Source organism: Eumetopias jubatus, unplaced genomic scaffold (genome assembly GCF_037043125.1).
Source record: "Eumetopias jubatus isolate StellerSeaLion01/CBP00866 unplaced genomic scaffold, mEumJub1_p1.0 scaffold_6, whole genome shotgun sequence".
In the NCBI taxonomy this organism is placed as follows: domain Eukaryota; kingdom Metazoa; phylum Chordata; class Mammalia; order Carnivora; family Otariidae; genus Eumetopias; species Eumetopias jubatus.
Window position 1 is genome coordinate 65,469,315 of NW_028274812.1, and position 11,399 is coordinate 65,480,713.

At 36.0% G+C, this 11,399-nt stretch overlaps 1 non-coding gene and 1 pseudogene across 1 annotated transcript; one reads left to right on the forward strand and one right to left on the reverse strand.

The window, feature by feature from the left end:
* Positions 1 to 1,545: 1,545 nt before the first annotated feature.
* LOC114209997 (ras-related C3 botulinum toxin substrate 1-like) lies at positions 1,546 to 4,058 on the reverse strand (annotated as a pseudogene).
* Positions 4,059 to 7,959: 3,901 nt separating this feature from the next.
* On the forward strand, positions 7,960 to 8,066 carry LOC114210042 (U6 spliceosomal RNA). Its single transcript, XR_003609466.1, has one exon. It is a non-coding gene; the product is annotated as a U6 spliceosomal RNA (small nuclear RNA).
* The last annotated feature ends 3,333 nt before the right edge of the window (positions 8,067 to 11,399 follow it).

Below are 11,399 nucleotides of genomic sequence, written 5' to 3' on the forward strand. Positions count from 1 at the left end.
GCTGCTTACATGAAAGTATGTTGGGGAGAAGGTGGCAAAGGCAACAGAACACCTTTTGTGAAGTAAAAATTTTCTACTGAAGGTATTGTGAAGGTCAAATAATATATCTTCTATGCTATCAGCTAATATTTTAATGGGCTTCAAATGTTTAGCTTCCCCCTTAGATTATGATTTCCCTGAATATAAAATCTGCATCTTTGTCACTGTTTCTTTTTTTAAAGATTTATTTATTTATTTATTTCGAGAGAGAATGAGAGATAGATAGCACGAGAGGGAAGAGGGTCAGAGGGAGAAGCAGACTCCCCGCTGAGCGGGAAGCCCGATGTGGGACTCGATCCCGAGCCTCCAGGATCATGACCTGAGCCGAAGGCAGTCGCTTAACCAACTGAGCCACCCAGGCACTCCATCTTTATCACTGTTGTTTTCTAACTTCATAGAACAACATTTAGAATTTATTAGAAAATAGTAAAAGTTTAGTAAATAAATAGAAGATTTACTGTTTAAGAACTGAACAAAGGAGAGCTAAAATACACATAATGAGTTGCTTAATAAAGAATTGGTTTAGTAAAATATTCTAGCCTGGAATTTATAAAAATATAATAATAGGAAGTTAATTAGAGTGTGTAGATTTTCATATAGAAACCCAAAATATGGCAGGGTCATTGAATTATTTTATTTTGAGGATTTTGTACTGTTTTAAAAATAAATACATATGTTTTCTTATTCTTTCTGCTCATGAACTTCTGCTCTATTTCTTGCTTATTCTCATGAAAGAAACTGTAGGGAATTTATGGCTATGGATGAATGAGATACTCCCCAAAAAGTAACTATAAAATGAGTGTGATTAAAACAAATATTTCAGGACTTTTGACATTTACCAAACAATCTGACAAGCATTTATATTTGAAAATTGTTGAACTGGAGGCAAGAAGAATGAGAATTTGTCCTTCTGGCCTAGAGCTGATCCCACCTCCCCACTCCCACCTTGGGCGATGTGAAGTTCTGCCAAGGCAAAGTAGGCTATGAGGACCAGTAGTTTCTTTGCCAGGGACAAGAGGGCTCATTGTTTCCTGAGAAAATTACATTTTGGAAGTAGCATATGAGGGATAGCCATTGTCTTGCTCCACTAGTCAGATATTGCTTTTGGGTCTGGGCAAGCGTATTCCTAGTGTTGTTCTACACAAGAACCAAAAGGCCTTCCAGGAGAGTAGACTGGAAAGGCCCTGAGCTATTTAAACACTCTTGTCATATCATGAGCTTGTGCATATAGACCCTGGAAACTCAAAAAGTTCAGTAGCAAGTAAAAACCAGGACAGATATATAAATGGCTTATACATTGAATGTTCTTTCTCATCTTATACACGCTATACATACAACATATAAGTCTTACTTGGCTCCAGGCTTTTTATTGTTGTTGTTCAAAATGGTTTTATGGAAAAACTAATCTGTAACAAAAATTTGGCATTGAGGCAAAGCCTCCACCATTGTTGAGCAAAGCATACCAAAGTTTCCAAGGGAGACAGGGCAGGAGAGAGCCCCAGACATTTACAACAGCAGGCATTTTCTTTTCATCTTTTTGATGGGAGGGGTGCTGAGCCCTGCTCCATTAGCTTCATCAAATACTGTCTTGAGACCTTGCTGCGTGAGAGTTGAGCATTCCAGGTATTTGAGAACACTGATCTTAGCCATGGCCAAACCCTATGGGTAGGTGATGGGAGTCAGCTTCTCCTTCAGTTTCTCAATCATGTCTTTGTCATCCCTGAGATCAAGTTTAGTCCCCACCAGGATGATGGGAGTGTTAGGACAGTGGTGGTCACACTTTAGGGCACTACTTTGCTCAAACATTTTCAAAAGATGCAGGACTCGCAAGAGCAAAGCAAATTAAGAATACATCTGTTAAAAATACATCTCTTTAAATGGAAAAACATTCTATGCTCATGGATTTGAAGAACAAATGTTAAAATGTCTATACTGCCCAAAGCAATCCACACATTTAATGCAATCCTTATCAAAATACCACCAACATTTTTCACAGAGCTAGAACAATCCTAAAATTTGTGTGGAACCACAGAAGACCCTGAATAGTCAAAGCAATCTTGAAAAAGAGAACCAAGGCTGGAGCCATCACAATTCTAGACTTTAAGCTATATTACAAAGCTGTAGTCATCAAGACAGTATGGTACTGGCATAAAAACAGATACATAGATCAATGGAAAAGAATAGAAAACCCAGAAACTATATGGTCAACTAATCTTCAACAAAGTAGGAAAGAATATTCAGTGAAGAACAAAACAGTCTCTTTGACAAACGGTGTTGGGAAACTGGATAGTTACATGTGGAAGAATGAAACTGGATCACTTTCTTACACTGTACACAAAATAAATTCAAAACAGATGAAAGACGTAAATGTGAGATAGTAAGCCATCAAAATCCTAGAGGAGAACACAGGCAGCAACCTCTTGACCTCTGCCTTAACAACTTCTTACTAGACACATCTCCAGAGGCAAAGGAAACAAAAGCACAAATGAACTATTAAGACTGCATCAAGATAAAAAGCTTCTGCACAAAAAGGAAACAACAAAACTAAAAGGCAACCTATGGAATGGGAGAAGATACTTGCAAATGACACATCTGATAAAGGGACAGTATCCAAAATCTATAAAGAAATCAAGCTCAACACCCAAAGACAAATAATCTAGTTAAGAAATGGGCAGAAGGCATGAACAGACATTTTTCCAAAGAAGACATACAGATAGCTAACAGACACATGAAAAGATGCTCAGCATCACTCATTATCAGGGAAATACAAATCAAAACCACAATGAGATACTATCTCACACCTGTCAGAATGGCTAAAACTAACAACACAGGAAACAACAGATGTTGATGAGGTTATTTGTCCCTTTTCTTTAAAGGGGAACCCTCTTACACTGTTGGTGGGAATGCAAACTGGTGCAGCCACTCTGGAAAACAAAAGGGAGATTCTTCAACAAGTTAAAAGTAGAACTACCTTACAACCAAGCAATTGCACTATAGGTATTACCCAAAGGATACAAAAATACATATTTGAAGGAGCACATGCACCCTAGTGTTTATAGCAGCATTATCAACAATAGCCAAATTATGGCAAAAGCAAGCCCAAAATTCCATTGACTGATTAATGAATAAAGAAGATGTGGTAGGGGTGCCTGGGTGGCTCAGCTGGTTAAGCGACTGCCTTCAGCTCAGGTCGTGATCCTGGAGTCCCGGGATTGAGTCCCACATCGGGCTCCCTGCTCAGCGGGGAGCCTGCTTCTCCCTCTGACCCTCTTCCCTCTCGTGCTATCCTTCATTCTCTCTCTCTCAAATAAATAAATAAAATCTTTAAAAAAAAAAAGAAGATGTGGTATACACACACACACACACACACACACATATATTTACAATGAAATATTACTCAGCCATCAAAAAGAATGAAATCTTGCTATGTGAAATGACATGGATGGAGCCAGAGTGTATTATGCTAAGCAAAATAAGTCCATCAGAGAAAGCCAAGTATCATATGATCTTGCTGATATGTGGAATTTAAGAAACAAAATACATGGACATAGGGCAAGCAGATAAAGAGAGAGAGGGAGGCAGACCATAAGAGACTTACTTATAGAGAACAAACAGGGTTGCTGGAGGGGAGTTGGGCTAGGGGCAGGCTAAATGGGTGATTATTAAGGAGGGCACTTGTTGTGATGCACAATGGTTATTTTATGTAAATGATGAATCACTAAATTCTGCTCCTGAAACCAATATTACACTATATGTTAGTTAACTAGAATTTAAATAAAAACTTAAAAAATTACATCTGTTCACAGATAGGATAGGGGACGTAATCACTCATAATCTTGTCCAGCTGTATCCCATGAGCCCAAATTCACTAATTTTCCATCTATCATAACATTGGCAGAGTAGTTGTCAAAGACAGTGGGGATATATTCTCCAGGAAATGCATTGGTTGTATAACTGATCAGTAGGCAAGTTTTACCTACAGATCCGTCTCCAACCACCAGACACCTGATGGCCTACATCTGGGTGCTGAGGCAAGAGGCAGCAGGCTGCAGGTGGTGGGGCATGGGGTGCCTGGCCCTGTTTATGCTGCCTTGCCCTCTGGATGGGAAGATGGAGCCCAGCATTGGCCACCACCCAAAGCTGGGGAAAACTGCCAGCTCTGGCATTTAAACACAATCTCTGTCAAATCATCCAGTGACTACTAATCTGTGGACATGAAGGTCAATTTCTAAAAGTAAGCTTACAAGTTAGAATGACAACAACAACAAACACAAAGCAAAATAAAACAAAAATTAAAAAACAAACTAAAATCTGAGTAGATTTTAGTGGCCCCGCACTGCAGGAGATACATGTTATAGATTTAGCCTAGGCAAGTTAGGAAACACAGAAACAAACAAAAAAGGACTAACAACAACCTTCAAAAATGCCCTCAGAATCCAGAGTTGCTACAAAAATTATCTGAAATGTCCAATTTTAATAAAAAATATATCTGTAAAGAAACTGGGAATTATAACCCATATTCAGGTTAAAATCAGTCAATAGAAGCCCTCTCTTAATATCCCCAGATGTAGGATATAGAGTACTAAGACTTCAAAGCATCTACTATAAATATGTACAACATATCCAATAAATGAAATTGTGTTTAACAAATTTAGGTTAAGTATGACAACAAGTCAACTAAGAGAGATGCTCAAAAAGGATATATAAATTGAAAAAGAACCAAATGATAATCCTAGAATTGAAGAATACAATAATTTAAATAAATATTTCACTGGATAATTTTAATAGGCAATTCAAGATGGCAGAAGAAAGAAATAGAAATTATACTATCTAATTACCAAAGAGAAAAAAGATTGAAGAGAAAAGAAAAAGAGCCTCAGATCTATAGGAAAAGGTCACATATACCAATGTAAGTGTAATTAGAGTTCCCAAAAGAGATGAGAGAGAGAAAAGTACTGAAAACACTATTTGAAAAAATAATAACTGGAAACTTCTACAATTTGATGAAAAACATTAATCTACAGATCCAGGAATCTCAACCAATTCCAAAGAGAATGAACACAAAGAGATCAACTTCTAGAAGCATAATAGTCAGCCTTGAAAACCAAAGACAAAGAAAATATCTTGAGAAGACTAAGAAAAAAAACAATCATCATGTATAAGAGTATCTATATGATTAATGACTAACACTTTATCAGGAACAATGCCAGAAAGCAATGGAATAATGTACAGTATTTAAATGCTGATTTTAAAAAATCATCTAAGAATTCTGTATCCAACAATTTCTTCTTCAAAAATGAGCCGAAATAAAAATATTCCTAGATAAACAAAGAATAAAAGACTTTGAGCAAAATGCTCTCAAAGAAATTCTAAAGGAAGTCCTCCAAGCTGATAGGAAACACTGAAAGGATGATAACTCAAATTCACAGGAAAAAATGAGAAATGAAAAATGCATTAACCTTTTACTTCTTCTGAAGAACCATTCCCTTACACAAATGATCAGTGTTGGGTTTTCTATCCTTTTCTTGATTAACCTTCCTCCATCTATCTATTCTATACCACTGCCTCAGTGATTACCTCAGGGATGTACACAAAACTTAATCAGGGCCATGAATTTCAGGGAGAACATTCTGTTTCTAAGGGAGAAACACTTCCTCCCCAATCTGTCAAAGAGTCTCTAAAAAGAGACTATCTCTCTTATGTTCTATATTTCTATGAGAATGTAAGATTTAAGCTCTCACTATAATTTACAAATATGAAGATTCTAGAGGAAGCCACCATAAGGAATATTAGAGATAAAACACCTCAGAGAGCAAAGAAGAGATATAGGGGAAAGTCAAGTCCTTGGTGATATCATTTTAACCATTAGATCAAGGCTTACTAACTTTGACATTTTTTAATATACTTTATTTTTAGAGCAGTTTTAGGTTCACAACCCCTGCACAAACATTGTCTCTCCCATTGTCAATATCCCACACCAGAATGATACACTTTTTACAGTTGATGAATCTAGAGTGACCCATCATTATCACCCAAAATTTAAACTAAGTTTCTCTTTTGGTATTGTACTTTCAGTGGGTTTGGACAAATGTGTAATGGCATGTATCCATCATTATAGTATCATGTAGGAAAGTCTTACTAACCTAAAAATCCTTTGTGCTCTACCAGTCATTCCTTCCTCCCTGGCAATCGCTGATCATTTTACTGTCTCCATAATTTTGCCTCTTCCAGAACGTTAGTTAGTTGGAATCATATAGTTTATAGCCTTTTCATGACTTCATTTACATAGTAATATTCATTTAAGTACTCCCTGCCCCATCTTTTCAAGGCATGATAGCTCATTTCTTTTTAGCACCAAATGATATTCCATTGTTTGTGTGCCCCACCATTTATTCATTCACATACTAGAGGATATTATTATGGTTGCTTTCAAGCTTTGAAAATTATGAATAAAGCTACTAAAAAATCAATCTGCAAGTTTTTGTGTAGACAAAGTTTTCAACTCATTTGTGTAAATACCAAGGAGTATTATTGCTGGATCATATGGTAGGGGTGTGTATAGTTGTGTAAGAAACTGCCAAACTGTCTTCCAGACTAGCCATACCTTTTGCATTCCTACCAGCAATGAATGAGGGTTTTTATTGTTCCACAACCTCACCAGCATTTCGTGGTGTTAGTGTTATGGATTTTGGCTATTCTAATAGGTGTGTGGTAATACCTAATTGTTTTAATTTCCTGATTACATATGATGTGGAGCATCTTTGCACAGGGTCATGTGCCATGTGTATTTTTTAGTGAGGTCTTTTACTTTTTTAAATTAGGTTGTTCATTTTCTTATTATTGAGGTTTAAGAGTTCTTTTTATATTGTGGCTAACAGTCATTTATTAGATATATCTTTTACAGTTATTCTCTCCCAGTCTGTGCCTTGTCTTCTTATTTTCTTTTTAATTACATGAACAAATATATCCCTTTAAATTTATAAACCATTAAAAAAGTCTAAATGATATGGTCTTTTTCAAAAGAGTAATTGCATGATAGCATAACCATTCAAAGAAGAGAATTATTTCAAGTGACTTTAAGACAATGCATTTTGACTATATATCTCTAGTAAGTTATAGGGTAAGGGAAAGAGAGAGAGAAATCTTAAACTACAAACAATACAATTAGTAGCAATAATATAAGTATTATTTTGAAACTATTTTATGTGTATATAAAGGAACTAGACTACATGTTAATATTATTAGAACCAAGATTTCAATGTAGGAAAAAAGATATAAATATAAAATCAGATAGGTCTAGTAAAACTCTATAATCTTAAATTTGAATTTGTAAAACCAGTATAAACTTATGATTTATATTTTCTTTCTAAAAGTGTGTATTTCTAGCTGTATACACTAAAAAGAGCAAGAATCAATAGCAACCCAATGGCAAAGAACAACCACTTTTGGTCTCTAAACATAATTTCCACTAAAGGAATCAGAGGTGTTTGGGGAAATAGCTGATTTCAGGTCTATGGCAGGATATGAATGTACAAGATGAATCTAGAACATCTCTTTCCCAGCAGTCAAGGAATTTGTCAAAGACTAATGTGGTCATGTGAAAAGGACATTTCAGTCAACCTGAAGAAGCTCTCATTGGCATATGAGAAGAAAATCTGAGCATTAAAAAAAGACTAAAATTGGGGCACCTGGGTGACTCAGTACGTTGAGCGTCTGACTCTTAGTTTCAGCTCATGTTGTGATCTCAGGGTGGTGGGATCAGCCCACACAGGGCTCTGTGCTTAGCGCAGAGGATGCTTGAGATTCTCTCCCTCCCCCCACCCTATGCCCCTCCCCTTACTCATGCTCTCTCTCTCTCTATCTCTCTCTCCCTCTCTCTCTCTCAAATAAATAAATCTTTTTTTAAAAAAGACTAATTTAGTGCTCGCTTCAGCAGCACAGATACTAAAATTGGAATGATGCAAAGAAGATTAGCATGATCCCTGCACAAGGATGACATGCAAATTTGTGAAGCATTCCATATTTTTAATTTTTTAAATTTAATTTTTTTCTTTTTCTATTTTTTAGTTGAATTTTCTTCTTTCCTTTTTCAACCAACATCATATCAATTACTGTTTTAAAATCTTTTTTAATTTCTCATTTTTACAGTCATATTCTCTCTCTTCATTGTATTTAACCTTATTTTTTGTATATATACATAAATTTTTCTTTCATTAAAATTTTGGGAAACACTTTCTTCTAACAGACCAATATATACCCTAAATTTAGTATATGACATTGTCCTAGTCTTCCACCTGATCACATTCTATTTCTTTCTTTAAATTTTTTCATTCTTTTCTCAACCAACTTTTATCAATTCCTTTTTTTAAAATCTATTTTATTTTTCACTTTACAGTTATATTCCATCCCTTCATTGTATTTACCCTGATTTTTGTATATATATGTTTCTCTTTCTTTAAAATGTTGGGAGGCAACTTCTTCTAACAGACCAAAATACACCCAAAATCTAATATGTGGCTCTGTTATTTTCACCAGTTGGATCATATTCTTTTTTGTTCCCCCCTTTCATTTCCCCCTGGTTTCAGTCTCTTATTTGTTTAGTGTATGTTTTTCTGGAGTCATTGTTACCCTCTTAGCATTTTGTTCTCTCATTCATCTATTCTCCTTTGGACAAAATGACAAGATGGAAAAACTCACCTCAAAAAAAAGAACAAGAAGCAGTACCAACTGCCAGGGACCTAATCAATATAGACATTAGTAAGATGTTGGAACTGGAGTTCAGAATGTCGATTATAAAGATACTAGTTGGGCTTGAAAAAAGCACAGAAGGTACTAGAGAATCACTTTCTGGAGGAATAAAAGAACTAAAATCTAACCAAGTTGAAATAAAAAAGAGTATTAATGAGGTGCAACCAAAAATGGAAGCTCTAACTGCTAGGATAAATGAGGCAGAAGAGAGAATTAGTTATACAGAAGACCAAATGATGGAGACTAAAGAAGCTGAGAAAAAAGAGAGATAAACAACTACTGGATCACGAGGCAAGAATTTGAGTGATAAGTGATATCATAAAGCAAAACAACATTAGAAACAATTGGGGTCCCAGAAGAAGAAGAAAGAGAGAGAGGGGCAAAGGGTATATTGAAGCAAGTTATAACGGAGAACTTCCTAATTTGGGGAAGGAAACAGGCATCAAAATCCAGGAGGCACAGAGAACCCCTCTCAAAATCAATAAAAATAGGTCAACACCCTGACATCTAAGAGTAAAACTCACAAGTCTCAGAGACAAAGAAAATCCTGAAAGCAGCTTGGGACAAGAGATCTGTAAACTACAATGGTAGAAAAATTAGATTGGCAGCAGACCTATCCACAGAGACCTGGCAGGCCAGAAACGACTGGCATGATCTATTCAGAGCACTAAACGAGAAAAATATGTAGCCAAGAATACTATATCCAGCTAGACTGTCATTGAAAATAGAAGGAGAGATAAAAAGCTTCCAGGACAAATAAAAACTAAAAGAATTAGCGAACACCAAGCCAACCCTTCAAGAAATATTGACAGGGGTCCTCTAAGCAAAGAAAGAGCCTAAAAGTAACATAGACCAGAAAGGAACACAGAGAATATACAGTAACAGTCACCTTACAGTCAATACAATGGCACTAAATTCATATTTTTCAATAGTTACCCTGAATGTAAATGGGCTAAATGCCCCAATCAAAAGACAAAGGTATCAGATTGGATAAAAAAACAAGACCCATCGATATGCTGTCTGCAAGAGACTCATTTTAGACCCAAAGAAACCACCAGGTTTAAAGTGAGGGGGTGGAAAATGATTTACCATGCTAATGGACATCAAAAGAAAACTGGGGTGGCAATCCTTCTATCAGACAAATAAGATTTTAAACCAAAGACTATAATAAGAGATGAGGAAGGACACTACATCGTACTTAAAGGGTCTACCCAACAAGAAGATCTAACAATTGTAAATATCTATACCCCTAACATGGGAGCAGACAATTATATAAGCCAATTAATAAAATCAAAGAAACACATCAACAATAATACAATAACACTAGGGGACTTTAACACCCCCCTCACTGAAATGGATAGATCATCTAAGCAAAAGATCAACAGGGAAATAAAGGCTTTAAATGACACACTGCACCAGATGGACTTCATAGATATATTCAGAACATTCCATCCCAAAGCAACAGAATACACATTCTTCTCTAGTACACATGTAACATTCTCCAGAACAGATCACATCCTGGGTCACACATCAGGTCTCAACCAATACCAAAAGATTGGGATCATTCCCTGCATATTTTCGGACTACAGTGCTTTGAAACTGGAACTCAGTCACAAGAGGAAATTCAGAAAGAACTCAAATACATGGAGGCTAAAGAGCATCCTACTAAAGAATCAGTGGGTCAACCAGGAAATTAAAGAAGAATTAAAAAAATTCATGGAAACAAATGAAAACACAAGTGTTCAAAATCTTCGGGATACAGCAAAAGCAGTCCTAAGAGGAATGTATATAGCAATATAAGCCTCTCTCAAGACACAAGTAAGGTCTCAAATAGATAACCTAACCTTACATCTAAAGGAGCTGGGTAAAGAACAGCAAATAAAGCCTAAAACCAACAGGAGAAGAGAAATAATATAGATCAGAGCAGAAATCAATGAAATACAAACCAAAAGAATAGTAGAACAGATCAGCGAAACTAGGAGCTGGTTCTTTGAAAGAATAAATAAGATCAATAAACTGCTGGCCATACTTATCAAAAAGAAAAGAGAAAGGACCCAAATAAATAAAATCATGAATGAAAGAGGAGAGATCACAACCAACACCAAAGAAGTACAATTATAAGAACATATTATGAGCAACTATATGCCAGCAAATTTGATAATCTGGAAGAAATGGATGCATTCCTAGTATGGTATAAACTACCAAAATTGAACCAGGAAGAAATAGAAAACTTGAACAGACCCAGAACCACTAAGGAAACTGAAACAGTAATCAAAAATCTCCCACAAACAAGAGCCCAGGGCCCGATGTCTTCCCTGGGGAATTCTTTAATACCTATTCTTCTGAAGCTGTTTCGAAGAATAGAAATGGAAGGAAGACTTCCCAACTCATTTTACCTTGATCCCAAAACCAGACAAAGATCCCATCAAAAAGGAAAACTAGACAAATATCCCTGATGAACATGGATGCAAAAAGTCTCACCAAAATACTAGCCATTAGGATCCAACAGTACATTAAAAGGATTATTCACTACGACTAAGTGGGATTTATTCCTGGGCTGCAAGGTTTCTCAACATCCACAAATCAATCAGTGTGATACAATACATTAATAA